Below are 27,917 nucleotides of genomic sequence, written 5' to 3'. Positions count from 1 at the left end.
TCTCATTCCCTGTTGCTGCTTTTAGCGGCCAAACGGAGATCCTTTACAAACTAGCAAAAGGTGTAGGCTGAAAGTGCGCTGTATTTCCAGTTTTAGTGCCATAATTCACAGCACATTTCAGCATATTTTTATTGTATATTTTCACTCCCAAAATGAATTTGGTCTTGCCTAAATTCAGAGGGATACTGATTAAAAAGGTTCAATGATTTTTTTTCCACTGTATCCGGATGTTGTTTCAAATTATTCCCACTACAAACTACTTCTCATTAGAGAGATTTGTTTGAGTGAGAGTGAGAGAAGGTTCTGTATCTTGGAGAAAACATTTTTTTTTAATACTCAATGTTTTATTATGAACATATGCAACTGAATTTAAATTTTCCATGACAGAAAAGTTACAAAAATGTTTGTTTATGCTGTCAATTATAGTTCTTAGTAAGAAAGAAAATAGGAATCTGAAAAATCGGAATCAGGAGGTCAGACTTTTAAGAAATTGGAATCGGCCAAGAAAATTGGAATTGGTACATCTCTGGTACTGTGATCGCTTAGTTTCATTTACATACATTTCATAGATTGAGTGCAGCTGGAGCTCTTACGCAGACCAACTAACACTGAGAGGGTACAGGGTTAAGGTTCAAGTCCTCGCTCAAGGGCACTTTGACAGTTTACACATCTGTTAATGGACACATGTTAGCTATTACAGGGACTGGTCCTTTAACCATTGGCTCCATGACCACTAGCCAAGCCTTGTTTTTCATTAGTCATCTTTGCTTTTTTTCTGATAAGCATTTCATTATGCACCTGGGTATATATATATATTTTTATTTTTTTTTCTCTATTGCATTGGATAAGACTTTGAATCCAATGTTAACTGCCAAAAACAATTACTCGTTACTTTTTTTTCTATATTTTCATATCTGTTCTGTACAGCTGAAGTATTACCCAAGTTAATAATTTCCTTGTGTTCAAGTGACCAAATAATGAAGACATTTCAGTCAAATGTGTGTTCCAAGTCTGTACAAATAGAGTGGATTTGTGTTTGTAGGCAAATACAACTAACAAATAGTGTGCACATAAACTGTATAATGTAACTTATTACTCCCAGGAATTGAATTTAGTTCACAAAATGTGTCACATGCCACTTTGGAGGGAACTTCTTCCATCACTGGTGGGCACAAATCCCCACTAATGTACAGTGACATTCGTGTGGAGTGAGGTGGTGTGTAGGAAGAGGTGCCGGATGATGGTTTCACAAGAAAAAGCCCTGAGGATGCTCCTGTCCCGGCCAAAGTGATGACACTTCACTCAGTCTGTGAACACTTACTTATGGAAGTGCTCAGCAGGCGGCACATCTGCTTTTATTGACTAAATTGGCACTATCATAAAAATTTCACAATCCACTCCCTCTCGTGGGCATTTACCAGATTTTGGAGTGCAACGCCCAGCTGGGGAAATAATTAATTTACTACTAAAGAAATAATTATGCTTAGTGTCTGTTTGCGTAATATCTTTTTATTTTAGTGCATTTTTCTGTCATGTTTTTTCTTAAAAGTAAGCAACGATCAATAAAGCGTTGAAGCATGAAAGATAATATAATGAAGAAACAATGTTAGCAATGAACTCATTCCCCATATGCAACATAATCCACGTCCAAATGACAAACAAGAAGAGCAAAGAGCAACAGTTAAAACGAGAAATGCAATTATATAACTATTACTACAAATATGTCCTGTAGTGTGTGTAGAAAATGTTGTCACTGAAACTGTGAACATCAAGGGGTAAAACACTCATGCTACTAGTTAACTACAACACCCAATGGCGTGCACATGTCTTGCTATTACAATCATTGTCATGAAGAGACAAATGGCTTCACAAATCAGATTTGTATATAAGGTCATCCTATAGGCACGGTCACACATATGCAAAATAAACATTCAACTCCCGTTCACTTCCATTCTCCGTGAGCGAAGGGGCAAAACAAAGTTGTTTCTGGTTGTGAAGCAAATTTTCGTATTTAGATTCATGTGGAGTTCAGCTTTGGTGAACCTTCAGGCGAATATCAGGGGATGGTCACTCACCTGCATTTGCGCAGATGTGACCATTCCTTAATGCTGCGTTCACACCAAACGCGACTTGAGTGCACCCCCATTTATTAATTAATTTAGTTATTGTAGTAAAAGAGCATTGTGCAGGAAGACGAGGAATACGTTTAGTTTTTTTGAATGACATTCTGGCATCTGACATTTCTTTTTTTCTTTTTATCCAATTCATAATCGATTAATCAAGTAATAATTGACGGATTAATAGATTACCAAATTGTTGTTAGTTGCAACCCTACAGTGTAGTATTTATGGCTCTACCATGTCATGCTCTTGAGAACAATTCCCAATAAAAATCTCAAAACCTTTTTTTTTTTTTTACACATGACCAGTTTATCAATGTTCCAAAATTGATTTGTCAATACATTTGAAACAGCAACGGGGTCCGTTCCAGGTCTTTTTATACACAACATCATACATCATTTACACCTTGAAAGTACCTGATCGATGGCCTGCAATGTATGCTGTCCAGCCATTGTTAAGGTATTTTTAGGTGCAGTAAAACAATGATAAAGCAGAGTCTACAAGGTGTGTGTGCATGATTAATTATGGTGCTGCAGTTTGAGTTGTTAGTGTGCGTCATGCATAGTGTGAACTATGGAGGCGGTTGTATCCTATATAGATGTGAGGGACCGGTGACGAACGCTGGTGGATGGCAGCGTTCCTCCAGTCAAACCTTCCGTAGAGTCCACCTCCAGTTCTTCATTGGCTCTTTGCCGTATTTCGCCATTATATTGTTCTGCATTGTTCATTGTTCAGCGGATCTCCTTGGACCGATGGTAAGCAAATGCGTCCAATAAAATTTAATTTAGTGTGCTTTTTGGTCATTCTTGTGATTTTTACACCTCCCACCATGGACGCTGTTTTAATTTTGGAAGACGCTTTTGTGGCGAATCTACCGCAGACCATCTCTCTTCATTCTCATTGTTGGAGTCCTAAGTACTGCTTTTAAAAGGAAAGGGAAAGAGGTGATGTGATTGGTCATGACTGATACTAGCCTCTACAACTCCCACTAGTAATGTATTTTTTTTCCCTCACTGTTTCCAACTGTGCTGCTGTTACACCACACACCTCTTGACCTCACTCTGAGCTGCGAGCTGTGCACAGGTGATTCTTGTAAATAGTGCCTAAGAGACTCAGGCACCATTAACACAACAAGTAAAATTGTCTCAATTTTGTTAATTATGTATCACTGAGCTGTTGTCTGTTCGCCTGCTGCTACTGAAATCTGCACATAGACAGGGTTTCTTTGTTGATCAGGAAACAAACTTGATCTGACAAATTACAAGTAAATCATATGCCATTCGCCCATGTTGTTTTACTCGTCAGTAATAAACTGTTAGAATGGAACAAGAAATTCTAATGGAAGCTTATTGTAAAGATGAAGTTTGAAGACGCATTATGTAACTGGAAAGTGGTCGAAACAAGAGGGTAAAGCAGAACTTCAAAAACCAATATTACCTTGTTCTTTCTCACAATGTCAGGTTATATTGTTGTCAGTTACCAGAAAGACGGGCATCCAAATATTATACAAGCTGCAAACTATAATTGAACATGTAGCCCTTAGGGGTGAACTCAGAAAGAAATACCGCCTCAACTTTCCCAGTGGAGAGCCCCAAGTGCCCCTAAAGGTTTTTTTTTTATCACCAATCAGTTTGTGGTAGAAAGGGTGACTTATACTACACTGTGTTATCTGAGCATCTGTACATGGTGCATTTCACTCACTTTTACAAACTGACACTTTTATGTTCCTGGAGGTCTCGCCATGGCTGCTTTCCTCTCTCCCCGATATTCTCCATGACTAGCGTGCCACACGCTGCAACACATACAGTAAACTTCAACATGATATATAGATAGTCTGTAATGCAAATATTGTATTGTTCACTGAACACCAACTGCAGTGCAGGAGCACTCGAACACACCGGTAAATATCCATTTTACAATGGGTGTCAATGTTTTCCACAGGTCTGGTGACATTGATTTGATTCCCGCAAATGTCAAGTTGAAGTTTACCACTTTAACCAAATTATTTTACGTGCTATAAACTTAACCGTTTGTATACACATTTATGTGACAAACAGTTGATACTGGCATTACCAGTCGGGATGTCCCAATTATCGGCTGATAATCAGTAAGGATATGTAATCAGGAAATCGTCATTATGCTCAGGCGCAACACTACTAAAGCAAAACAAAACATGTTGGCGGTGTAACTTTATCGTCAGCAGGAGAGCTAGTTAGCCTTAATTGTTAGCAGCCAGTGAGCAGCACAGTCCTGCTTGGCTGCATAACGGAGCTAACGCCTATCATTAACATATGTTACATTATGATGTGTTCAAGCTCTATTCAGTAAAATGAGCAAAGGTTATTTATAAGGTTATCATGGTTGGTTCAAATGTAATAATGTACATTTTTGTTTTCGCTGAGAAACTTGAATAAATGCAGTTGTGTGAAGATGTTTTCAAAGCAATATAAAATACACATTAGGGAGGGATATATGACCTGTTTAACTTCCTAACACTAACTCTAAGCAGCTTATAATACATAATTAAAACTACTAATGTCACCATTATTTTTTTAATCAAAGCAAATATTTAAATTAGAATACAATAATTTATTTCCTTATCATTTTTGTTTTTTGCAAATAACCAATATAGATGACAATAATAGAAAAAAAATATATCATTCATAATTTATGACAGTTTACACTGACTTCAGGATGGTTGAAATTATTGTGAAAAAAGTTAGTCTGGTGCCGTGTATACCAGCTGCTAAAACAAAACAAAACATTATCGGTATCAGCCAATATAACTCATTGACGATCGGCAATCATATTAAAAAATAGATGTGGGCATCTCTAATTACCAGTTTCTGTAGTTGTGGAATCATTGGTTTAATTATATGATCTACTATGTAATTTGTGGTACTTTCCATAATTTAGCTAATGTCAAAAGCCTTTTTTTTCCTTCAAAGTGTGCCAACAGAATTTTGGTTTATGCATATTTCACAGTTTTATAAAGTGGGTCTAACACATCAGAGCAAGAGAGCCTGTACTGTATATTGTAATGCAATCCAGTACAATTTATCAGCAATACTACCTAAAAATAATACCACCATGAAGCCTGTGACGCCCAAAATGTTGTTTTACTGTAAGGCATATCCAATATGTTACAAATCAATATGTCAAGTACTTATGCAATGGCTGAGATTAATTACTTTGTAAACTGTAAAACATTGCAAGCTACTTAAACTTAACACAAATAAATCAAGTTCCCTTGGTACTTTATAAATAATAATTTGAAGAAGTGTTGAAGAATTGTACACATTGTCAGTATTTGTTGTAATGTTTAAACAAGATCCGTTAAGGAGCACAGGTTAAACATTGTTACCCCTATGCTTTGAAGGAACCAGTTGAGATGGTTCTCAGGTATCCTCCAGGGAGGTATCCTGAGTTGTCAAATGGGAAGAGAGGATGTAAAAAGCCCAGAGCAGACTCACTGGATTATATTGTATATCCCATCTAGCCCAGGAACACACTGGGATCTCCAAGAAGGGCTACAGGATGTAGCTAGGGGGAATGCACACCACAGTCCTGGATAAGTGCTGGAAAGTGGTTGGGTGGATCAATAACTTTTTGACACATTTCACCAAAAACTGAACATCATATGTTTCACAATGACATTGTCTTATACTTTATCAAATGCCTTTGTTGCTGCCATTGTGGCGCACATATTACACTCAAGACTATACATAGTTTTAGAAAAAAAAAGTTTTATGTAGGAATTACATTCATATTGGATTGCGGTTTATGTCCAGAGCCAACTTTATCTGCCAACGCAGAGAGTAGAGTGTTTCAGAAGAATGGCAGAAATCAAGAGTGTTGAGGGAGATAGTTGTGGATCAGACATTGCAATAGATGTTTACGATCAACCGAAAACACAATCTTTCTCCACACTATTGTTTTTGTTGCCAATCCTTAACCATACCTTACCCGTAGTTTATTTGCCAGAATCTCTGCCATGGTCTTTCACTTTCTGTGGGCATAGATATTGTAATATACTTGCCACTTAACATAATGTGGAGTTTTGGAGAATCAATATTGGCATTTGTCTTCTTGGATAATATTAAATATAAGAGGTACAATTAGTCGGCTGATTGTACAGCAACTGTGATATTTAACAACTGTTTCCAAATGTAGGAATTTGCATCGTCCATGCAAATGAACGATATGCTGCTCTTCTTGGAGAGTACCCAGGGGAAATGCTGTCATTCCTCGACTCACAGTCAGTGACTCTTGAATAATATGTGTATTACTTACTACGGATGCATTTGGATATTTTAGTTTTTCTCCAGGACAAGGTTGAACCCGAAATGTCAACATATGTACAGTATGGATAAACAGAGCAGTGGTGTCAAGTTCAACAGGCTCACAAAGTTTAGTTGAGCTCATCTTTTAAATCCGCAAAAGACCTTTTGTCTCTATTGCTCAAGGGTTGACTAATGATGCAAAAATCCTTATCCAACTCAAACAAGTCAGGAATTAGATTTGTATCATGCTTATGTGTGTGTCTGCTTTGCGCCTTAGCTTGTCCATGTATGAATACGTAATATGGAGGACACTGGAGTTCTCCCCTTTCTTTCCTTTTTTTGCATCGGGTGACCCACATATCATTTTATTTGTTATTATTCATCCCGTGGATTTTGCGTTATGTAACTTCTTTTTTGTGGAGAACTGCACTGTACGCATTGGACAAGCTGCATGCAGCATACGTGGTGGGAGGCTATTATAAATAAAACCATTCATCTTTTTTATTTTTTCAGCAGCCAATTATTTGTTGTACAGAAGTCAGTGTTCATCACTGCACCCATGCAGCTGTTTTCTTCTGTTTGCCCCTGCTGCAGTTATCTTAACGAGTCTAAAATATAAGACCTGGACTTTGACACTGACATGCAACCGACATGTCCCCCTCACCAGGTTATTCATTTTCTAATTAATTCTCCACAACCAATGTGCTGGTTAACCAACACTCCCACACTCACCACACACACATGGCGATATGAGGGTCTAATGCATTCATTCACTATACATCCAAAATTACATTATGACAAGAACCCCCCAGTCAGACATTGGAGAGTATCCAACCTGTTTTTGTTCAATTTTTTTATGCTCCATGTTTTTCCCTTGAGGATTACATGGAAACAGTGTTGCCATGGCACAATTTTGGAGAGGTTACAGTACATGAAATGAAATGATTATGGATTCTAAAGGCCTATTCCGCTGGCATGTTGTGGGAAAACAAAGACACGCGTGGCGTTAAAAGAAGCAATAGCATATCCTATTTCACCACCTGGCTTTCAAAGACAAAACGATTCTGTAGAGACAAATTTGCATCTGAATTGTTGACATGTCGATTAGTTTTTTTGTCTCTTGACATTTCGTGACACACGTAGGTGGAAAACCTATTTGGACTGTGCAAATTGTTGATTTTGCATTTGGCCTTACTCACACCTGTCAGTCCTAATTTACAAGTAATTATTTACAAAATAAACTCATTCTACATATATGCACACACAAGCACAATTTGCCTGAAGGACATTTTAACAGAAGAAACCTTGATGACCTAACAATACTTAAAGGAATACTTCACCCACAAAATCATAATTTGTATATCAGTTACTCATCCTGTGCTCCCTTGAATTTATGAATAAACCTTTGTTTTTCTCGCAGCCCTCCACAGTGAATAGGGATGCACCGATCTGACTTTTTCAGTTCCAATACAGATAGTGATACCTGGGCTTTGGGTATCGGCCGATACCGAGTACTGATCCGATACTGTTTTTTAATTAATAAGCTGCATGCCTCACTGTGTGGAAGTGACTGGGATAATTATTTTATGTGTAAAGCAACATCGAGATTGACTTAAACTTTTTTCCTAACTTTGTTAAACAAAATGTGACAAATGAATACATAGATATATGTTCACTGACTTTGTATTTATTATTAAAATAATAAATTGTACACCAGCAACTTGGCAAACATTCTAAATTAACAGGAACTACAATTCAAGTGGAAACCTTTCAATGCAGCAACCAATTGGTCAAAACTTAAACAGGAATTAAATTCCAGTATATAATTTATTTTAGAATTGAATTAAATTAATCGGCTCAATTGTGACGATACCCGATCCAGCTATTTGAATCAGTATTGGCCCAGTATCCGATCGAGTATCGGTGCATTCCTAACGGTGAACGAAGAACCCAAAAAGGGAGAAAAGTCTTGATGAATTGAAGTAAATTGGGGGTCACTTTTAACAACAGCTAAACTATGTCAAAACATCTGTTTACAAACTCTCACACACCTCATGCACTATAATCCAAGTCTCATTCATACAGTCGTATGCTCACTACTCCCCAAACGTATGCATTTTTACTAAAGCTTTACCATTTAAAAACATGTATGCATAAACAGTATTTGGGACTGTTTATGCGGGAGTGTTTTTGATCCTCCGTTCACCGTGGAGTAGTATGCAAGTATTCCTTCAAGGGCACAAGAGTAATAGCTCGAGGCATCTCAGTGATGACCTTCAGTCCAACCTCTCAAAATCTCCACTTTTCTTCCTTGGCAACCTTGCCCTCTGCCAGAGACCATGATAAGAAAACAGATTATTCTATCATCGCCACTATTTCTGATTAATGACTAAAGCGTGGCACAGTAATGGAAGACTCTACAAATCAAGGCCGTGTTGTTTTTCTTATAGTTACATATTACTAGATGCAAGGTATTCCACTGTTAACCAATGTCATAAACAGCCAGTTGCATCTTTTAATGCAAACCATTGATCCATCAAAAGCCAGAAACAGTCTTTTAATAAAGCTACATTCCCTCATTGGAGCTGTATTTTTCCTTATAAACAAACACTAAACATGGATTATAATTTTATTGTAGGGACAATATATTTACATTAGCAACACCTCTTAAACTTCCAGAAGCTAAAACGAGAGCGACACTTCCTTTTTGTCCGATCATTTCTCTCGGGGATGTGGCAGAAGTACAACAGCGTCAGTCATCATGTATGCAGTACTTGTTCAAGTTAGGTTAAGTGCTACGTCTGAACATAATGCAAGAAGAAGATGCAAAAGGAAGCCTAGCAACAGACGCAATGGTCATGTTAGAATTTTAAACAGATTGTCATGCTGTGAAATTGTTTCTTCACAATTGTATTGTGGCTTTGCACACACATACCCTAGCAACCACATTTTATGTCATCATAGACGTCCAGTAGAAAATTGTGCAAGTTATGTTTAATTCAAAATATACTGTATAGCAGATAGTGTATTAAAACATATATATATATATATATATATTCTATCAATAATACTGTTAATAAAAAATGTGAAAATAACTCATGTGCTTTCAATCAATCTCCTTGTGAATAAATTCCTCATAAATGTTTGCAGGGCCATCGGAGCAGCGTCTTGTTGATAGCCTCCGAAAGGCTAAATAACAACAACATAAGGCTGCTGATTCAAAATCAAAGAATGCATTCATTAATCAGAGCACTCACATAAGAACGTAGCACTATCAGAATGTTGAATATATTTTGAATTTGTGAACACTTCTCTCAAATAAGCAGGGGGAGGCGCGTAGACACATTTGGCTTGCGTCTCTCTCTCTCCCTTCTGTCTGGAATGCTACAATGGGGGAAAATTGAATTTGCGCTGAAAGCAAGCAAGCTAAGAAACCATTTCTGTCTGTCTGTCTATCAATCGCCTTTGTTTCGTTTGGACAGAGCTGCAACTACACACAACAAACAGCGTTGTCCATTATTCTGAAAAAAAACAACAACCAGAAAACAGCTAAGTAGTAGTCACGAGTATCTCCTTATTGTTTTTTGTTTTTTTTCTGTATGCAAGCTTAAACAGAGGGGGATCAATGAAAAAAAAAAAGTCAACATTAGGCAAGACTACTTCACCAATCAGAAAATACTATGAAGCACTGCAGAGCTAACAAGAAGTGTGGAGCCGAGTGAAGAGTCAATGTCAAGTCAAAGTTTTTATTGTCATGTGAATAGTAAAAAACAAGTTTCCCTCTACAATGACAGTGTTCCTTTGCCTTCAGCTCTGAGTGCCGTTTACAAGGAGACAAAGTATAATGAATAAATACAAGAAAATAGATACGGAAAGAAAAGACACTATGTACAATATACAATACAACTAGAGAAGAATGCTATGTACAACATACAATATATACAATACATGGGTTTGTTACTACGTGCGTTCCTTTTCACATACAAGTAATGTTGTTGATAATATAAAAAATATATATTTATTATCAACGTTACAATCGCAGTCATCAGGCACTATTGTTTTTTTTACATTTGAAATGAACTTTTCAATCAATTGTAGGCAACATTTAATTGGCCTGCTCTACTGTAGTCTCTACTGTAGTCTCTACTGTAGCTCAGTTAACCTGCCCAGATACATTTAGCTCACTAAAATACCTTAACACCATTTCAGATCATGTATAATTGGGACAAAATGATCAATTCCCAGTCAGCTAAAGTATGTAATCCAAGCTTGGTCCATAATATGTACTGTAGTTAAAAAAAGCCCTGCTGAGAAATAATTAATTTGGTTTGACACCCCACTGCAGCTCTGTTTTCTCACTTTATCAGTTGCTGTGGCCAACAGTCTGCATCCTTTATTGAACTCCCCCTTTCCCCCAAGCATTCCTCCGACAGCTAGCAGAAGGTACCATGTAAAACTACTTTCAGAACAACTCAAGCTCCACAGTATACCTCCACTCCTTTTTCTGACAAGTGGTGACACAGTAACTGTCGATCTTTCCTCCCCCATTAAGAAGGAGGTTTCACATTTCTCTGCTGCAGGCTGCCAACATTCTTTTCTGTCTTAGTATTTCTCTTTGAAACTTGCCATACTCAGAGAAATCAAATCATGACGCATCGAACAGCACTGTTCTCAAATAGTGGGCTTCTCTGACAACGCCGGAGACAACTCACGGTGTCTGGTATGGTGTATTGTTACTTGCGGTAGCTGGCTGTTACCTAGCAAAGAATAAAAAAAGATCATTCTAGTGACTGCTCAGGTGTAAAAATATATTCACTGTTTTTGGATTTATGGCCATCGCTTAAAAAGTTTTAAACAAATGCTGACAAAAAAAAAAAAAGACATCTGTCCGGTTTATTCGTCCCAGTATTTTCACAGAGATTCCAGCCAGTGGAGACCGCATTTCAAATGCAGAAATTTGAATAAAACAGGTAGATAATGTACTCTATGACAAGGCATACAAACCTGTGGCACAGTGAAGATGTTGTTCTGTAATTGTTGTTTTCTCTTAAACGCGAAAAATTAATTTGAATTAATTAACTGAATGTGAAATTCGAAAACAAACATAAAAACAACAGCATTGACTCAATATATTCTTTTATAACCCATTGGTTCCGTTTTTTTTTTTCTCAATTCAAATATATGATGTGAATACTGCATGTTTCCATGAGCACATCATATTAGCTAAAATTTCAGAACTGGAGTCCAGTTGTCTGACTTTACTCACTGAATTGTGATTAACGTCAGAAAGTACCCAGGTGCTTTAAAGGTGTGGATGTCTATCACTGGCTTCCACATGGCCCACCGGGACCTGCACTGACAGTGGCTGCTGGATGGATTTAACTCCTCCACCAGATGCTTTCTTGGCTCAGGGGTATTCCTAGGGTAGATACTCTTTAGGCGAGGGGTTTAAGCCTGTGTAACATGACTCTTTTTTTTTTTTAATTTTAGGATATATTACAGAACAACGAATTCTCAAGGGCAATTCGGTGGCGATATTGTGCCTCGTGCGTAAGCACGGTTCATCATAATGATGCACAGTCTGGGAAAGTTATTTTGGAAAAAAATGTATTCATTTCATTATAATGTGGAGTTAAAAAGAAACCCTTGAGAACTTGATGATTAAAAAAGGGAGAGATGTAACATACATCAGAAAGGAAATGACAGTTATTTACATCTGGTGTGAAAGTGACAAAAAAAAAGAAGTATCGCTGTCAGAAACGGGCACAAATAGAAAACATGTCATTAAGACAGCCGATGCAGAGAAGTCGCACTGAAGTGTAATTAAGATGACAACTGGGATGTCAGCAGTTCAGGTTCTTCTGCAAGTCATAGCGATCAGTAATGTAATGAGTGCATTCACATTCACAATGCTCTGATTATGAGCAGTAATCAGCTAAAGATGTTCTTACAAAGTATATCCATCACACTGTACTGTACACCGCCATGGGGTTTGAGTTGTAAAATAAAACCTAAACTGAAACAAACAAATCGGTATTGATCAGAAGTTATCTAACTCATGAAAGTCAAGTAATCAGTGTATTGGCTTGGAATAAGGATGCATTCTTCCAACAGGTGTACCATTGATTGAAATAGAACAGAGCATGGCTCAGGGCTATGCTCATTTTAATCATATTCCAAACCATTCGTGGTTTGGCAGCTGCTAAATGGGAATCAGTACCGATAATGCTGTTAAAACTGAGAAACACATTCTGCGGAGAAGATACAACTTATGCCATATTATTGTCAGGCACCACCAGGCAGGTGGAAATATTTCTATACACACAAAAGGTAAATAAACGAGTTTGGGTGTGTAGACTGGCTTTAGCTAATTTCCCTACAAGCTGGTTCAACAGCATTAAAATGTTGAGTTATGCAAGCTAATAATTGTCAGTTGTTTGCACATTTATCTGATTTCCTTCTACTTAAAATGATATGTTGGGGTGACAGAAGGGAAGCTGACAAATCGTCAATCAACGTTATACTTTAAAGTTCAATCAACATTTTGTTGTGATACCAATGAGACATAAATCCTAGTTGAGACGCCATAAAATGACTAGTTAACCAGTCAAATTTGACCCGTTTTCAAACTTAATTTGATCATAAATATGGATTTATTTAATGTTATTGCCCCAAAATAACATGGATGGTTGCCTACTCAAAACAATATTCTGACTAAAAGTTTACATATACCAGTATGTGATAATACATCAACATTATGTTCCTCTGATAATAACTTTAGTCAAAATAATTCACAATATCTGCTTGTTTTTTTTACTAAAAAAATAGGTATAATTTCACGGAAATTAGGTTTATTAAACTTAATTTCCCCCAAAAAGTGTAAAACTTAATAATTAGTAATGAAGTTGGCCAACAAGGTGTAACACAGAATTGGGTGATAGTTTATACGGTATGCTTTATAAAAAGTCATACCAGAGCGGGTTAATTTTGACCCAGGAAGACAAAAGTTGCATTGTCGACAGGAAGACAACAGGAGGGTTAAACCAACATGAAGATGCAAGTTGTTTTAAATGAGAATTGTGTTGAATCAACTTTGAATATATGTATTTTTTTAAAGAATTCATCAACAAAAGACAGTCAAAAATGCCTAATCTCATCACAAGATGTTTCTGAAAACATTTGAGGAGAGAAATAGGCGTTACAGTAACATAATATTGATTCATATGTGATCAGCGTTGCCTAGTTTGACCGTTTGGCCGGAGTTCGCGAGTGATTGACAGCTGATCAGAGACGTCAGACTCCAGATCAGCTCTGATTGGTTGTTTTCCTCCGGTCTGTGAAATCTTGCAGATGCCATTAGGAGCACCGGAGGACACAGAGTTGAATTTCTAAGAGCAACCTGTGTCTTAAAAAGAGCAGTCATAGTAAGTCAAGGGGCGAGACCTTCCTGGAATGACTGCATTGGTTGGCTGAGGAAAATGTGCAGAACTTGCAGATCCAATTCATAGAAGCCACAGGACAGGTTGTTCCACAGTATACTCAGTGCAGCCTCCAGCTCTATAGAAAAAAGAAAGTCAGATTGACATCTCCACACTTTGAGTTATGTGTGAACATACAGTTCACTGGCTGATAAATATGTTTTCAGATGCTGTGAATTTCCCTCAATTACCGATGCAAATATGGGATATTGGCTTGAGCGGTATAACACCTTGTCAGGTATCTGTTACTACCCTGCCATCAGAGATCAGGGTTAGCAAACAAACACCGACCACACGTAGAAGCTGCAATGTCTTGGTTGGTAATGACTCACTTAATAAAACAGGGTGAGAAAAACAGAAAGTAGGTCCCCTGTCACGCCAGGACTGAGCAACTGACTGCCAATATTTTATCAGTACTTCATTTACTCAGTATTTTACTTGGAAGTCAACTTTAAAGAACTTAAGACTTCATCTCTAACTTAGAAAAAAAGGGCCCCATTTATTCACATTTCAGTGCATTGGGTCCAATTGTGTGTTCCCAACTGGCTAGCTAATTGCAATTGCTCTACATTGCACTCATATGGCAGTTACCACTGATAACGCCGCCCACGAACCACGGCCACCACGTCCATTCTCCGGTTCCTTCTCAGGTTAACACTGTTGGCTCTGTGTTACCATTGTTTGTTTGTGCTGGTAGCACCATTAGCTGCGTGCCACCGGCTCAACCGTCACCATGTTGAGAGGCGTGTGGATGCAATCCCTCAATAATAAATATGCTCTGGATTTTAATGCATCACCTTTAATTTAATTTTAATATCTGTGGCCATTACGTGGCAGCAGGAATGATATGAGCGTCTTCAAATTGAGGCATTTTTACGCACGTGGCACAGCACTAGTAACTTCATTAATCATTTTCAATTATTAATTATCCCATCTGGGCAACAGGATTGGTCATAATCTAATGGTACATTACATTCTGTGCTTTTCAACGCATCACATAGATTATCTGTAACACAGAGATTTCAAGCAAAAAATAGAAACAAAAGACCTGCTTTCAAATTGTTGGAAAACCGTGTGCTGTTTTCTAGTAAATATTGATCCACTTATGTCCATTGTGTTTTTATTTCCCACCTCAAGTTGCCTGCAGGCTCCTGGATAACACGCCTACGACCGACTGAAAACTTCTCTGATGTTAAGTAATGTTCAGCTGCGATGAAGGTTAGAGACGATCGATATATCAGCAGCCAGTGGCCTCCTGTTTTACAGGTGGATCATAAACACTGGCCCAGTTGCTGATCCTGGGACCCCCGGGGTAGCAGTAAATTGCTGGCCAAACATCGGTCCCTCTGATCGGTGGGGTTCTCGTTACGACTCATATGGGATGCAGTCTTGATGGCTGACAAGATTTGTCATTTAAAAAAAAATCTGTATTATTTTAGGAAGTGTTGCGGCTGGTTTCTTGGGACATTTTTACCCTGGTCATCTCTGTGCTGGTATCAGGCTGTGGCTCTGTCACTCATGTATATCTTTGAATTAGTGACTGACAGTCAACTGGACAAAGGCTCTAACACATTGCATTAAGACAAACATTAATATGTAAGGGATAATGTACAGCGTACCGGTCGTTGTTGTGAAATAAACCCCGCCGGGGTGATGACGCGGGTCTCGCATCGCCCTGTCGGGGTTAATATCACAACAATGACCCACTAGCTGTACATTATCCCGCTTAATACACAAATACTGACTTAAGAAATCAATAATTTGACACAAAGAAGGTCTGCTAGAGTCCAACATCAGAACTGCGCCCATAGCAACGGTCTGTTATACATAGCAACGGTCTGCTATAAATAAATAACAGACCATAGAACGCCGTGATTGACCAATCAGAATCAAGCCGTGTAATAATACCTCTTAGTATACACTCATAACTACGCCTTATGTAACTTTAAGGCTCCAACAAGCCTAGCTGTGAGATCCAGGCATCATGTAATTGGTTCATTAGGGTAATTGAGATACATGATATTATGCTGTATCAGGCTACAATATAATCTGGTCTAATTCATATTTATTTTTATTATTTTGTATCTCCAACATAACCTGCGTGGTGATGTTGTGCTCTGTTGTGCGTAAAGGAGTTAAGAGCTCAAGCTGAACACAGCTTTTTTCCTCTCTTCTTCATGTCAGCAAACACTGCACTTCAATATTTTGTATTAACATTCATTTTGATATTTAACTGTATGCACTTTTGGCAGTCAGTCAGATATCCGATGTCGTATCAGACCACAACATCATCTGATCTATCATAATGTTATCTCTAGGCTATTATTTGTAATTCAGGGTGCAGTGTAAAATGTTGCGGTGCTGAAGCCCTTCAGCAGCCACAGAGCTGGCGCCTGTGCCCACTTCACTCATCCAGCGGCTGTAATAACTGTTTATTTAGAAGCAACATGAAGGTGCTTTGTGATTTGGAGAGGTCTGTTTGTGCGCCTCCGCCAACTACAGCCGCACAAACTGTGGCTTTTGTCTCGGAGCTTCGGACGCTCTCCTGTGTGTGGAGGCAGCCTTGTTAACGATGTCGCTACTGTATATTTTTTTCATTAAGGGTTCGGCATTGTGGCTTTGTTTGGACAGCGAGAGAGCGAGAGACGAGGCATGAAAGCGGCCGTCTCGCGCCAAACACAATATGCCATTAAATCGAGAGCGCAAACTATTAAATCGAGAGCGCAAATTACTAATTCGAGAGCACAAATTAGTATTTGGAGAGCACTAATTATTTTCTTCTTCTCCTCCCGGGGCTCCGTACCATAGAGACCGGAAGTACAAGAGAACTATTTTGAATAATTCAGTGTGGACCTTTGGGAGAGAGAGAGCAAACACGGTTTATCTGTCTGTCAAGTGACCTGCCAACGATTCCCTCCTTTGTTTTGTTTTCTTCTTCTTTATATATTTAAGTGCACAGATCAATAAGGGGGCACACCCAGGCCTTCTATATGTATATTTAAATACACTGATGCATAAATCAACAACTAGACTATGCAAGATAATCAACCCCTTAGGAATCATAGTTTACATAATACAATCAGATGCTAGCAGTGAAGCTCCATCGTCATGTTACATAATAGGCTACGCCGTCAAAAATCCATAATTACAAAACAAGTGAGATGAAATTGACATTGATGTGGAATCACCAAAGTCAGGAGGAAGTCGGTGATATCCTATTGAGGCCCATGAATACACATCATGCTTTAATCCCTGATTGATTCCACTGTTTCAGTCAAAGGGGCTTAAGTGATGAGAAGCAAGTTGTTATGGTATTATGGGTGGAATGGAAAAAGTGACATATTGAGTACCACTCACATACATTACACAGATTATCAGTGATAATCTATATATATGTAAAATGCATCACTTTTTGTTTGACACATTTAGAACATGTGGAGAATGAAATTAGTGTTTATTAACTGAAAACTATCATTCAGTGATTTACAGTAGACGATGGCACAGGTGGCAGAACGGGGTGACCATTCATCGAGAGGTGAAGTCCCTCATCTTCCATTAAACCCCATGGGACCTTATTTCTGAAAAAAAAAATGTAAGTTAGTCCTCAGCAAGCAACAAATATGTTATTAATCATGTTTGAATTGCGCCATGAATCACACATACGATGTTTGTCACAGTTTGTCGTAATATAATTTTGTTTTGTGTGAAACCGCTCCGTGAACTACATCTCTCGTCTCGCACAATATACGTCACCAACACTATCTAGCGAGCTAACTTAGCTACGTTTCACACACATATGTAACGTTATCTTATCTGATGTGTTTTATCCAGCTACTCCTGGTCTTTTTATCAGCCAGGAAGTGAAAAAAAACGGGCAAGACCCATTGCTGGTGTGAGCACATCCCAGTACAAAACACACAGGCATCGTAGCTTCAGCCAGAGAGACGTCACTTACCCGACTTTTGGGTGTGTCGTCTTTTTAATTGTGTGTTTTCACATTGTTATACTTTAAAAGTTTTCAGTTTTAAATTGACAAACGTGATTCATAGCGCAATCCAAACGGGATCAAAAAATTATTTGTCCCTCGTCGTTGACTACTGTTCATTTTTTTTCCGAAATAAGGTCCCATTTTGGTCCATGGTCGCCTCTCTATTGTTGGTTCGTTGGTTCAATCCCTGACTAGTCCTGTCCAAATGATAAAATGTCCTTGAGCAAGATGCCGAACCAAAAATTGCTCTCGATTTTTGCTTAAAAAAAACATGTGAACAATTGATTTAGATATAAAAAATGGTCGTCATATCAAGGTCAGTTTCATGTTGAAAATTAAAAATAAAATAACAGCTTTTGTGTATTTTTTTCTCACTTTTTCTCTTTTTGCTTTTTTACCAAATATCATTATTTGGCGCAACTGAAGGTGATATTGCGTTTAAGAAATACAAAACATATATAACTGTTAAATTGCTTAGAATGTCTTCCTTTGCATTGCATTCATTTTGTTCACCATCCAAATATGTTTGTCTCCCACTGGCCAACAACCTACAATTATCAGCCTGTCACAAGCTGCCGTCTACACAATAAGTATTGTTTTTTTTCTTCTCATTATTTTCTACAAACTTAACAAATCAATGCTTTGTTTGGGGGCACACAGTGACTAGGGCCATACGATTTCAAACAGCATGACAGTTCCTTTCCTTGTCAGTGCACTTGTTGTCAGGGGTCTCAGGAAGTCACATTTGAAGACTGTGACACAAATGTTTTTCTTTTTTTTTCCACTGCTCTTTTACATAAATGTTAGAATATAAGACCTTCTGTCAGTTTGATCACAGTCAAAATATTTGAGTGAAAAAAAAAAAACTATTTGAATGCATTGTCTCGGAACTTTAAACCCACTCACTACTTAATCCACATTTGCAGTGGCAGTTCCCAACAATGTTTTAACAAGCACAGAGGGATATTAAAAGTATCTGTTGGTTGTTTCTGATTAGCTGCCACTGAACTCTGACTGTAATCCCATAAGCTCAGCCTCACAGCATATAGAGACTCTGAACAAGCCTACTGATGGGAGGAATTGCAGAGGAGTTGTTCTTCTAACTAGTTCTTCTAATCCATCATATACGGCTTATCGCACATAACCTTGGCTGGAAAAAAATCCTTGAGTGGCCTAGTTGTCCAGATGACCGTGCCGTAACCAAAAGTGTACGGTGTCATTCTCTGTAGCAGACAACAAGTCCACCAACGACATTTATACTTTTTTTGTGCCTTGATTAACTAAACTTTGGCGCATCGTCCCTGTTCACAGAAGAATGCATCAGCAAAGTGACCAAATCTGTGATTCATTAACCCTATATGCAATGAGAGAAAACTGCCTAACAGAGGGCGCTCAAAGAATAAAACCTCTTAAATTATATGTAAATCTCTTTGTTTTAGCTGACATTGAGCTTTAATGTATTTGAAGTGTCGTTAATGCATCTGCATGCGTAAAAAAATATATATGCTGCTCTATCAACCTCTATGCACACATGCATTAAATCCAGGTTACCACCATTGGCAGATGGATATTACCCCTTTGGCCTCAATAATATGCATTTTAGGAAATGGCACTTTTAAGGTGCAACAATGGGGGAGGGGATTATTCGTACTCAAACTTTGACCTATTTTCTAAGCCTGTCAGCATCCTTACACCATTTTGCATAGCAATTATTGGAAAAGTAAAGCAGGTGGCCACAGACGTCATTATTCTATCTGAAAATATTTTTTCTCCAGCTTCCAAAAAGGTATGTGATTTACAATTAGATTGATTCATGCTGTCAATATATAAAGAAGTAAAATATTAAATAGAACCAATTTCCTCAGTTTATGTCCTCCATTAATGAACAATGAAAAAAAAAAAAAGACTGACTTTCCTTGGAGTCTATAAAGTACAAGGTCAAAGCTTTTTTTATTGAACAACAGAGACAGAAGTTGTACAACAAGTTTTGCCAGTTTTCTATATCTACAGACGCGTGTTGGTCTGTTCCAAAATGTATTAAAGTTTTATATGAAACCTTGATTAGCAAACAAAACAAACACAATACAGCATCTGATGATTCTTAATGTGCAACCCCGGGGCTAAAACCAAAATGGTAATACCATAGCATAAACATTTAAGTAAATCACTTTTATATTTAAGCTCTGATAATTTTTTATTCAGCATATTAGAACAAAAACAGTTATATTTGTGTATTAGTAAAGTAAATATCTAAATATCACTGTTTCCATTATTTAAAGTAAAAGCAATGCTATATATTCAAGATGTAGAGTATAAAGCTGCAATGACTCGGTCAGACCCTCAGGTAGATTTCCCCCCGCGAGGAAAGAAAAATGACAGTCATCAATCATTCTGAGACAGTCCGGGTTGATTGGCGTATCTATCCTCATTCAAGATGTCTATACCCATTAGTGAGCGGAATTATATAGGAGACCTAATGTGTTTATGGGTGATTATTCTATTTCCCTGCTATGGGTTAAATTGACTTTTTCCTTCAACTGTCAATACGGCTTAACAGCAAACGTCATTAAGTGTTGTATATTTAATCTCCACGTATCAGTCTTCACTAACGTTCACTGAATAATAGTGTCATTTCTCAACCTATGTCACGGAGGTGGGCTCTGAGTAGTTCCTAAACTTACCTGCCAGTGATACCATCAGTGGGGATTTCAAACTAATGGAAACTAAAGCGCTTCTTTTCCTGGATTCGTGGCGCGGCCTCCAGAGGCAGCGAGGAAGGTGCAGTGAGATGCTGCAAAGTCTGCTCCAATGTTACCTACATTTTTAGGGAGTGGAGTTGGAGCAGGCATTTGTTCTTGACTAACAAGGTTGCTATTGCACCATTGCATGTTCCATTGCAATAAACAACAGAGCAACAGTGGCCACTTTCTGTAAAAGATGAAGTTGACACTACATCCTAAGCATACTTATATGAACTTCTGGTATATATGAACTGCTGAGGAGGAAAAAGAAAAAAAGGTAGCAGATTCTCAGGCTGTTACTGACCAACCCTGTCTGCTAGAAAGTATGTGTATATATTTCTAATTTGCTACAGCAAGTATGCTATGGAAGAAGCATAATGCCACTTTTATCAACAAAATGAGTTCACATTTTAATGAACGTAGGCTGCAAAATCACAACATTGATGCTGAAAGTTTCTGCAAAACATTCACTGACAACATAATTCATTAGTTTTCCTACAATATTATCTCTTGCAAAACAACATGTTGCTCTGAGAAAGCACTTGGTTAAGGTTATGGTAAGATGGTTGTATTGGCGAGTTACTGGAAAAGTTAAGCTTTGGCTGTGACGCAGCTGTGCCAGTGGAATCTCAATGGGATTGTGTGCCTGGGTGTTGGTGTGTGTGAAAAGGTGTGAAGTCTGGTTTACGCTTACCGTAGTGAAGCCGGTGTGAGGTGCGCGTACCAGAAAGTGACGTCTCTGCGGCTTTTGTGTGGTGCACGAACACTCTGCACGTTGTCGCAGCACTTGGTCGTGCACCTCGCGCATGCCTTCGAGGGACGACTGGCCGAGCAGGTTCGCCTGTACAGACATCTCTACGACTGTTCACCGAGAGACCACAGGGACAGTCACATGACATTACATTCTTAGAAAGAAATAGGCAACACACTGGGGAAAAAAGAGGCTTTTTGCTGCAAGCTGTGAAAGAATATGAGAGATAATGTTATAAAAGCTAAAAAAAAAAAAAAATGTTTCATGGAAAGAGTGGCGACCTGAGGGGAAGCACCGAGAGACAGAAAGTAATGTTGACTACTACTGTTGCTAGGCAGCCTGCTTTCCTTTCCGGTGCCACCTGTTGACTTCTTGCTTATCCACAGAGTATTTCTTCGCCCCCTGGCGTTTTGGAGCACGCGCGCCATCTACGGAGGCCCGTGTCAAGGTGTCTCGCATGATATAAACAAAGTTTGAGTGTGCATGGCGAGCTGAGCCCCACCCTCGGTGAAACACCAACACATCCATCTTAACTATAGCTATCTAGTTAACTACAGGGAATGTGTAGCTGGGTTCATCATGGCATTGGGGATTAGATATCTGAATGCAGTTTTCACAGTAAATAGATAATGTTTTATACAAGGAAACTAATGTTGCATCGATACATTCACACAACATTCAAGAGGAGCATCCATAATGGGAAAGGGTGTATTGGTGGCATTGGGTTTGGATGTGTTTGTGGTACAAGTGGTATTGCTTATATTCTCTGTGACCCTGTCTTATACATGTGCCCACACACACATGGCCTACCACACAATGTGACTTTATCGCTGATTTAATTGTCACTCTGTGAACTGCGGGTCCTTGACTTCTGATGGGCCCTCATTATCATCACCACAGATTTACAACCGTGGGCGGCGAGAGGTCAACGAAGACAGAGGTTCAATGCCTTGCAGTGATTGGATGATGGATGATTTCAAAAGGCGCATTTGGAGAATGTTTTGACCTCTCTGCGTTAAGTATCCCCATGCACAGTGAAATGTACATCTTCTCTGATGGCCGTTAATTACTTTTTTTAAAGATATCGTCAGACATGGAAGCGGTGATGTTGCTTTCTTGCTGTAAAACTTTGAGAACATCATCTTTTTTAAGATGCTTAAGCACACCCTTATTGCAACACTACAGAAGTGTCACGCATTTTCATTCAATTTGAGCTTTTTCTGTGCTACACGATTCAATCTATTGATCCACGTTGGCAAACTGAATCATTTCAATAACAAAAGTAATTGTAAAATGATTCAGCTGACAAACAAGGAAATACAGACGTAGTATGACAATACAGCAGATAAAAGCATTTGTTTTTTGTTCCATTCAAATACAAAATTGTCATCGTAGACAACCGTTCAAAGCAAGATATACAAGCATCGGTGAATTAATTTAATAAGACATATTTTACAATGATGATTCATTGCAGTTTGAATGCAATTACAGCCGCATTAATTCAACACAACGACTCGCTGACAAATAAATGCACAGGTGTTTATTGGCTCAGCTGTCACATCTTCATGAGTTAAGAGTGTAATAAATACCACAGAGGGCTCACTGTTTGCTCGGTGCCATAAAAAAGGTTGCTCTTCGGAGATTTCAGGAGTATCTAAATATAAAATATCTTATCAAGGTTTATGCATAATTAATGATTGGTCATTTTACATAAGGAGCGGGAGTTATCTTTCCCATTGCCCTTGCCAATCATCTCGTGTCACTACTGACAGTTTGAGTTCATCCCATCTTATGCATCTTATATATCAGCATGTGAACAATGATATTAAAATACTCACATCCTGGGAACCTTCACAGTGTTGCTGTAGAAACAAGCTACAACTCAAATTATAATCGTCTACACTTTCTTTTACTCACTGATTTGCCAACTAGTCGTTGATCAATGAGGTCAATACTAGATGAGCAGGAGGGCAAAAGAAGTTAAAATTAAGGACATTTTTTGTCTAAACGTTGAAAAAACAAAATCTGTATTAAAGGTAAGAGCAAAAGCAAAAATTAAGTAGGTCTGGATCGATTACTGGGTTGCTGTGTCTCATACATCTCTACAATCTTACGCTCTAATCACCACTCCAAAGCAGTCAAGGACAAGTGGTTTTAACAAACAATGGGTATAAATAAATACAAAATACTAGTAAAACAGCACATAGAGGTATGCTTAGATTTGTATTAACAAAAAGGGCTTTTTGTTGAACAAAAAGAACATGATTATTGACACGGTAATGACGTATAAGTATGGCCTCGTCGGAGCATCCATCTCATTTTGCGTGTATATCTACATTCTGTCTGAGTATTGAATTTAGATGGGAAATTGGCCCCAAGAATGAGGTAGTGATTGCTGACCACCCCATATGTTTCCTGTCATAGAAAACTTCAATAATCTAAAGAGCATCTGTCAAAAAAATAATGCAGTCAGCAGGAGCTGTCCATTTCCATTTGTGGGCAACATAATGTAACTATCTGAGAGCTGGCAGGAAGCAAATAGTATGACTCCTGGCTAGTTTGAGTTTATGAATATTTAAGTGAGACTCTGGGTCACGTCAGCTCTATTAATTGTGAAATGTTTTCAGGAGACGAGTGCAGTTAGCGTCTGGTTTTCTACAAATATGAAGGGTTACATCAAAATGGTGGTAAACTTCAACACATATATATATTTTTATAGATAAATATGCCTGAACAAGAAATAAAATGTTATGACGAAATATATGCAAATACACAAAACCCGTAAAAAATTACTTGTTTGAATAAAAAAAAAAATTTATGTGACGCGATCAATTCTACTAACTTTTATTCTACCTTTCATTCTTGTTTTTATTCAGGAAGACTTGGTTTGCGCACACAATGTCTTTCTCAGTAAACACATTTTTTTAGATATGTACTCCTGGGAGCTATACAGTACAAGCAGCCTTGAACTGCTAGCCTTTTGAGAATTTCCACAGGAGCAAAATGAAGTAACTTCCTTTCTTAACGGCACCGTAACAATCTTCAACACTAAACAAGAAAAAAAAAAACTCACTCTTCTGCACAATTATCCTGCTGCTACAGCTGTGTCCTTGTGGTTCATGTTGAAAAACTGCTTTATACAATATGACCATGCGAACAATGTCAAGATGCATTTAATTCTGCAGGACGTACGTCAAAAAGTAACAGCTTTATGGATGTTAAGGATGTTGTACCAAATTGTCAAACTTTCAGATTACAGATCTAAAAAAGTGCATGTTCTGCTGCTTATTTACATGTTTATATACTATATTAAAATGCTTAACGTCTAATCCAGTTATAGAATTACCGGCGTAATCACATCATCTGAATTAACAATTATTGCCTGAGGCATATACTGCTCTTAAGCTGTGTAGACAACACATGTTGCCTAAAGCCCCAAAAACACAAGACGCATATTATCTTAAGATAAATAAATTACAATACGTTTTGCTGGTTTATGTTACAGTTGATCTGGTGTTAATTGGTGTCAGCATTTAGACAACGTATCAAATGAATAATCTAGCACTTACTTGAGTTATTTTTTAATGAGCAAATCCATATTCACATCCTCCTTTTTTAGTTTAATTTTCTCTGTGTGATTTTTTTTTTCACAGTATAAAACATTCATAGTGAGATGTCCGTAACAGTATCGAGCTCTCTGAGTACATTCAATACAGTGGGGGAAAGTTTCAAATGATGAGGGGCAATTATCCATTATAGATTAATTAAACTTGCTAGCCCTTTTGTAATCTAAATCTAATTGACTCATTAGTAAAATAAATTGCATAAATTAATGGTGTGGAGAGTCCACGGACAAAAATAAAACATTATTGTATGCTGTTCAAGGCTTTCAGGGAACAGAGGAGCTTTTTGTTTAACGTACAACGCACCTTACATGGGGTCAAAATATGGGAACAAATCGGATAAATACATGGCTAATGAGACCAAGCCATTGTCAACTTTAGGGCAAATGTATGTCCACTTTTAAAAACTCCTTTCATTGTTTTTTTTCTGCAACCAATTACTGAACAAACCAGCCTTGTTAAACTTTCAAAACACATTTAAGTAAATTGTATTTACACATTACTTGTTGGCCATTCCTAAGATGCATTTTTTTCTTTCAATTTAAACTCCGTTGTTTTCATTAAAACACAGTTTATATTTCACCCTGCCATTGCAGCCAGGCTAGTTTTAGGCAGTTATGATTAAAATAGAAGTAATTGATTTGGTTAGACTCCCTGTTAATGAAAGCCAGCAGTGGAATTGGCAAAGTGCTCTCAGCATCCCGGCATCTTCCACTTATGTATCCCCCTGGTTGAAAGATCCTCAATATTTAAATAAACATAAATGAGGTGCTCCTAACAGGAAATCGACGGCACACATCTTGAAATGCGGTGATATATTAAACTACTTGCAGAAATGAATGGACGCGCTAAAGAAAGCCATTATATGGCCACCATTAACAGTGCATCATTTTAGAAATAAGCTGATCAGCACTTTTAGAGATGTAACTGCTGTTCCTAGAGGAGATAGATGGCCCTCTCTATTCATTATCATTTGGATGTGTCAAGTTGCCTCGGTCCGCGGCACATTAAAGCATAGTCAGGTGTTGTTTTAATGACTTAACAGTACATGTGGATATAACATGATGTTATTTATAGCATCAGTACAAGAGTATTTAAAAGTGTTCTACAGTTAAGATGTCTATATGGATTATTCTATACAGTATACACATGTGCATTGTGATGTTTCCTTGTTCTATAGACCCAGTAGTAAACATATATCCCTGTAAATCATAGGCTTATTTGTTCTGTTTTTTTTTTATTTATATGCTTATGGCATTGTAACGGCACGTCTTAGCTAGGTATTCCATTTTTGTATTCTTCTAGAGTAAATATGGATTGTCAGAAATGCCAATATTTGTGATGCGAGTGGCACTACGTTTGTTCTCAAACATGTTTATCTATCTATATATCTATTTTGAATTTGTTGGAGGTTTTTTCCTGTACATTCTCCTGTACTTTCAACTTGTCACGAGAACCGATACTTCAGTACCAAATTGTTGCAAAACATTCGGAAAACGTGACGGTACTTGTCTTTCTACAGTACGGCAAGTACTGGGGGGGCTCAACAGCATCTAAAATCCGAAAGACGCAGTAAACTCACTATTGACACATGCTACATTGTGAACAACAAATCTGTGTTGAAATCGGCAGGAGAAAAGCTAGGGTGCGTTCCAAATCGCATACTTTTTCTTTTTACTTTTAGTACATACTGCAGCTGTGTAGTGTTGCATGCAGTATGCATAGCATTGTGCCTTTAGTACGTACTGTGCGTTCCAATACCCATACTACCATACTATTTAGTATGCCAGACAAATATTTAGTATGTGCCAATACATAATATGTCAAATGCAGTATGCCAAAAATACCAGGATGTCCTACTACACCAGGTCACATTTTGCAGTATGTAAGCCAGCATGCTTTTCTGGCTTTTCTGACACACAATCCTCTGTGCAGGGGATACATGAGCAAGAGGGTCAAAGTTCAAAGTGCAATGTTATGAGTAAGTATTATGCATACTGCATGAAACAGTACGTACTTTGTAAGGGCAGCTGCAGTACGTACTAGAAGTAAAAAAAAAAAGTATGCGATTTGGAACGTAGCCCTAGTTAACGTTAACTGTTAGCAGCCGGTGGGCAGCACAGTCTTGCAGAGCGAACAGCTAACGTTAACGGAGGTTGCATTTCATTATGATGTGTTCATGCTCTATTCAGTAAAATAAATTGCTTTATTATGTGACCTTGTGTAGAAAACAGCAAAGTAAAGGAGAAAGAATGTATATTAGTTCTATAACACAGCAACAATATGGGTAAAAGTGGAGGTATATGAATACTTTGTTCCATGAATAAACATAGGTACTTGTGGAGAAAATGTGTTTCAAAACAGGGAATCATACAGCAATTACTGAACCTCAATGCAAAAATGCCTAATTTGCATAAGAGCTCCCAATACCTTCTCCCGATGCCCCGAGTTTCTGCAGTCAACAACCCAGAGTCTCCCGGCTGATTACAACGGGCCTGGCAGACACTTGCACAATGATTCATGCAATCTTACTCATCATTTTCACAGGGCTGCCTCCATTACACCTCTTATTACACTGACTATGATGCACTCGACAAATGAGCTGTGTGGAAACAAGGGTAAAATCATTTAACCTATTTAAAAAACTTGCATTATGATGAATTGTGTACGGGTCAACACTGAAAAACAACAACAACAACAACAACAACAAATATTTGCACCATTTTCTACAAAATATGGATCCTGCCAATCCTTCAGCTGGCAGCATTTAAACACTGCAGATACAATGGATGAGTATCGGCATCAGTAATAACCTTATCAAATAGGCCAGGTTCATGTTATTGGACTTCAAATCAGTGTGAGGGGATGGGGGGAAAAACTGATACAGCATAGTATCGCAATGTTTTGCGAGGCTATATCATATTGATACACGG

General features: G+C 38.0%; 2 long non-coding RNA genes across 2 annotated transcripts; one reads left to right on the top strand and one right to left on the bottom strand.

Annotated features, from left to right (window-relative positions):
* Nucleotides 1-26,765, top strand: LOC119480233. Its single transcript, XR_005204858.1, has 3 exons — nucleotides 1-11; nucleotides 7,220-7,229; nucleotides 26,617-26,765. It is a non-coding gene; the product is annotated as an uncharacterized LOC119480233 (long non-coding RNA).
* Nucleotides 9,621-12,963, bottom strand: LOC119480234. The gene is made up of 2 exons (XR_005204859.1): nucleotides 11,408-12,963; nucleotides 9,621-11,160 (listed from the first exon to the last, which is right to left on the bottom strand). It is a non-coding gene; the product is annotated as an uncharacterized LOC119480234 (long non-coding RNA).
* Nucleotides 26,766-27,917: the final 1,152 nt, after the last annotated feature.

This window comes from Sebastes umbrosus, chromosome 21, assembly GCF_015220745.1.
Source record: "Sebastes umbrosus isolate fSebUmb1 chromosome 21, fSebUmb1.pri, whole genome shotgun sequence".
Lineage (NCBI taxonomy): Eukaryota > Metazoa > Chordata > Actinopteri > Perciformes > Sebastidae > Sebastes > Sebastes umbrosus.
Note: the sequence above shows the minus strand (reverse complement) of the source record. Positions and strands in the feature narration are given on the sequence as shown.